Below are 5,313 nucleotides of genomic sequence, written 5' to 3'. Positions count from 1 at the left end.
GGCATTCTCTATTCGTCTTGCTGCACCACCATGGGTGTTCTTTCGACTTCGCCATTTCTGGGACCTTGAGCAAGTATTTCACAGCTATGTCAAATGGGGATAGTGAGGCTTGCCTTGCAGAGTACCTCTACATCTAGAGATGAAAAGCTGCCTCATCAGTGGAAAGGTTTTTTTTTCAATTAATTTCCTCTATCAAGCCGGTGACACTGTCTCCCAAGTTGGGGTGAAGTGTCTTCTATTGTCCTGCAGCGCCCATCCTTTACAGCTCTGGTTTTGATTTCATGGTATGACAACACATCAGTGGCATTTTTACTTTGTTCTTCATCACGGCACTTTTTCTATATCTTTGGGTTTTATGCTGTCACCCATCACTGCAGTGTCTGGGCTTCTTCCACGTAAAGAGCTAGAACTAACTCGAGTGTTGCCCCTAACTTGAGTCCAGTCCACACACAAAATCCTTTCACCGGAGGGTAGGGGTGCTTTTCCACTCAAGATGGCTGGCCTGCCAGGGGTGTAGGTTCAGTCAGCACAACTTGTCAGCTGCTCCCCCGACTGCTCTGGAGTGTGGATGCAGCTTAGCTTTGCTGGAGCGCTGCTGGTTCTCCTATGCCTTCCCACAATTCCCCCTGTGTGCCCAGAAAGGACAGACACGTTATCCCCCAAGTCACTGGGAAAGAATTCATAGAGTGGTCCAGCTTATTGCCGTACAAAGAACCCAGGGATGTAGCCTCACATGAGGGGCCCGACACGAGTGAGTGCCGCATCAGTGTGGAGACAGCCGCTCCAGGGTTATCGCTCAGTGGGGCCGTTCTCGCTTGAGCTTGGCTAGCTCGAGAGGAGCGACCCCAGTGCAAATCTCTCGAGTCCCCTCTGCAGCAAAGGCAGACCCAAAATCAGTAGCGAAGGCTCTAGTGGAATGACTCCTCTCCCTTTTGGGGGTGTGAGCTCTGCTTGGGGCGGGGTGTTTTCCTTTGTTTCCATCTGGGTTGTTTTAGGCTGAGTAGATGTGGGTGTCAGTGGTGTGAGAGTCATTTGTGCTATGGTTAAAAGGCTTTCTTGAAGAGGAAGATTTTGCAGTATTTTCTAAAGATGATCAGATTACTATTTACTGTTTGTATCACCATAGAGCCTAGGGCAGAGGTCCCCAAACTGTGGGGCGCGCTCCTGAACATTCAGGGGTGTGTGGCAGGGCCTGAGCTAGCCCCCACAGCGGTGGGGAGGGAGCCTGGCAGCAGCTCTACACCTGGCCATGCAGCCACCTCAGCCCCTGGCAGAGGCTCCATTCTCAGCTATGCTCCTGGCCCCAGATGCAACCCTTACTCCTGTTTGTGGTTCCCCCCACCTTTCCCGAGAGCCACAGCGCCGCTGCCGGCTCTGGGGAGAGCAGATAGGGGAAAGGGGGGGGCACGACCCTGAAAAGTTTGGGGACCACTGACCTAGGAGCCTCAGTCAAAGACCAGGACCCCGTTGTGCTAGGTGCTGTACAAACACAGAACACACAAACAGTCTCTGCTCCAAGGGGCGTACAGTCTGCTAGAATCGTGTCATCTCCTATTCAGGTTTCATCCAGATCTCATTGACTGAGAAGGCTTTGGCCCCTCCATCAATAACATTAACACCCTGCTTGACCTCTCTAGAATAAAGTGATCCTCCATTTTACAGATTAGGAAACTGAGGCAAAGATGCGGTCACTCAGGAAGGCTGATAGTCCTGAGTTTTGTTTTCCATGGCGTAAATCAGGAGTAGCTCCATTGACCTCAATGGAGTTACGCTGTTGTAAAATGGTTGTGGTAGGAAAGTCAAGGCCTGTTGTATCGATGGAGTTAGGATCAGACTTCAGTGGAGTTAATCCTGACTGACACTGGTGTGACTATGCAGAATTAGGCCCCAAGAATTTAAGATCTTCAGGTCTAGCCACCTCCAGGTTAGATTTGGTTACAGCTCGGTTCAGAGCTTTGCTCACTCCCTTCTCCCCCACTTTTCCAGTGCAGTGTATTTCTCACTCTCTGCACCTCAGCGTGGTGGTGTTTTATACTGCCACTGTGAACTACTCCACCAGCTGCAAAGCAACGATGAACCAGACCCTAGGTCTTGCCTTACAGTCCCCAGCCCTAATGGCTATGAAACATACCCTTCAGCTGTGCTCTGTGATACACGGTACAGCAAACCCAGGGAGCATCCTTACCTGGATAGAGTTCAGCTCCGGCAGCTGCTGCAACAGAGAGGAAGCATGTTTTCTGTTTGACAGCTAAGTTCCAAGTTACAACCGCTCTGATGATGTCTGGCTGTATGGTTACGCATGGTCTTCTCTTCACAAATCAGGTGAACTGGTTATCTATTTTAAAAAATCAGGGGGGGGCGGGAGGGGAGGTGAGGCAGAGAGGAAATCAGGCAGTTTCCTGTTTGTTTGTGCTGAACAAAAGTGTGTTTGGTTGCTCTGAGTGATAAGTGAGCCTGCGAGCAGCCTTCGAGAGACTAGAGCACAGCTATGCAAATTAACATCAGAGAAATTATAAAGATGCAGGTTGAAATCTTCCTCCATATGAAAAATCTCAACCATCAAATCATCTTGGGACACTTAAAACAAGGGAGAGAAGGGATGGAGACCTTCACCTTAGCTTGCACCCATCCTAGGTCAGCAGTGACTGGAGCCGGTGACCAGATGATTGCCCACAGGCAGCTTTTGTGAAATAAGTTTGGCAGTTCTCAGTCTAGTTCCTCCTTGGAAAAGCACCAGTGCACTTGGCCCCCGTTGTCTCTTGTTGGAAGTCTCCGCTGGCCCAAGATATGGGGCATCCAGCTCAGGCCTGAGAGATATTGGTGGCGAAATGCTGGGATTAAGCATACACTGCTGTCCCTGTTCTGTGGCTAAATAAATACAGGACCTTGGTCTTAAAGCAAATAGTTGGCGTAGCACTAAGGGCTTGCCTACCCACAGAAGTTGCCCTGACTTAACTTAAATTGGTTTAAAAACAGATTTAAGATAAACCGGTGCAACTTGGTGTGTGGACACTCATGCTTACAGACACGAGCTAAACTGCTGTAAGCCAGGTTTAAACTGATATGAGTGTCTGTGCCCAATGTTGCACCAGTGTTTGAATCACACCTGGTGGTGCAAGTGTGCTTGTAGACCAGTCCTGCTAGGATAACTAGCTTCTTAATAGGGGGCCTAAGAGAGAAATTCTCACAGAGAGAGGCTCCATTGTCCGCATGCCTCATACACCAGCATGTTTTAAAAGCCAAATTCCAATTAGCCATAAATCCTCCATCTGACTGATAAATAGATAAGGGCAAAAGTGCAAAGTCCTGCTCCTAAATCCTCGATCCTGATTGGCTACAATAGATACGAATGCCACACAACGTCTGTCCCTCCTTCCTGGTTGGCTCAGACCCCAACTGGCTACAGGAGAATGAGGTAGGTTTCATTTCACTTCATGCATCATCTGTGCTCTGAGTGCAGGACTGTTATTACTGGCAAGGCTGTCTGGGGCAGAAAGAACCCAGATGGACTTTCAAATTGCAGGAGAACTGATGTGTATCATTTTTTTGGCTTGTAAGTGGACCACATTTTTATTGAGGTCACCCAGTGGCAAGAACAATGAACCTAATACATTGTCTTAGCTAGCACTCTCCACCCCCCCCCCCCCAAGAATCTCATATGCAGGCATAAACTAATGAATTCTCACAGGCCCCTCATTAGGTTGGTCAACATCATTAAAAATGGGAAGATGGAAACCAATACCTAAGGTCAGTGGAATAGCTCTGGATCTCGAGGTCCACCTTGTTCTTTAACCCCCAGACCAGGGATTTCAAACTCAAATCACCACGAAGGCCACACGAGGACTAGTACATTGGCCCGAGGGCCGCATCACTGAAACCTTTTCACACAGCGATACAAAAGTATAGTCAAAAATGAAAAAAATGAAGAGTAATATAGTATGCTATTAAAAGTCAATGTATTCACTTTTTTAAAACTGTAATGCGAAGAGGGGTTTTAATAAAATATAAACATCTGTAACTATTCCTTATGTGGTCAGTAACACTGATGGTGATCTACACTAACAGTCTATCAACATCGCTGTAATGGCAGGAACTTTTTAAAGTAACTATTCGTACAAAATACATTGCCACTTTTAACAAACATCTTCCCAACTACTCACAGCAAAGAATCATACATGCTGAACTTCGTATCTCAGACTGCTCGTCTAGTCCACGAGGCCCCACCCCTGTCCCGCCACTTCCCACCCTGTGGCCACCCCCATTCCAACCCGTCCCAAAGTCCCCGCCCAAACTCTGCCCCCTCCCTGCCCCTATTCCAACCCCTTCCCCAGATCCCCACCCCGGCCCTACCTCTTCTTCCCCTCTTCCCTTGAGCTTGCTACATCCCTGCTCCTTCCCCCTCCCCCCTGGAAAGTGCTAAGCACTGCCAAACAGCTGTTTGGCGGCGGGAAGCACTGGGAGGTAGGCGGAGGAGCGGGGACGCGGCACACTTGGGGGGTGTAGGAGGGGGGGCTGGGGGTGAGGGGAGCTTGGCTGCTGGTGGAGTCGGCGCCTATGGCGGGCCACAGGAAATAACGCCGCATGTTTGAGACCCCTGGTCTTAAAGGCTTCCAGGCTAGCACCGTCTACCAGTTCTACATTCATTTAAACAAATTGTGCAGAACGGATCAAATAAATAAGAGTACTGGGTCCTGGTGGATTCCTCTGCCTCCAATAAATTAACTGTAGCCAGCAGGACTCCAGCACAACAGGATTGGTGTAATCCCTGCACAGCTTAAAATTTCTCCTCTCCAGCTCTTGGTTTTATCATTTCTATCCATCTATGGAGCAGCTGTGAGAAGATCCCAAGTAGATTCCAAGCCGCAGTCTACTGTGGAATGAGAGGTGCTGCATTGGACGTGCAAGAACGACATGCTTTCAACACCACCTCTTTTCTTCCTGCTTGTGGATTCACCATCAGGCAAAAATCTTGCAGCTGGATTTGCTCCTGGACACTGGGTGCAAGAAACTTCCTGCAACTGAATTCACCACTAGGGATAAGGTGTGAGGCAGCTGTTGTGAGAAATATTGTATCTCCAGGATCAGGCGTGCACAGGGGATGCTGCCATGTCGGGCATGGAAATTGGCAGGGGAAAGGAGGATTAAACAAGGAGCCAGCTATTGACGGTTTTGAAGAGCTGAGAACAGTTCCACACAGGCAGGACAGACAAGGTCTCCCACAATCCATAAACAAATCCTAGAATGGCACCTGCTAGTGAGGTGCGAAGAACCCTGCCACACGTATGTCCGCAGGAGCCCGAGCATCAGAAAGGA

Source organism: Natator depressus, chromosome 27 (assembly GCF_965152275.1).
Source record: "Natator depressus isolate rNatDep1 chromosome 27, rNatDep2.hap1, whole genome shotgun sequence".
NCBI classification, from domain to species: domain Eukaryota; kingdom Metazoa; phylum Chordata; order Testudines; family Cheloniidae; genus Natator; species Natator depressus.
Note: the sequence above shows the minus strand (reverse complement) of the source record.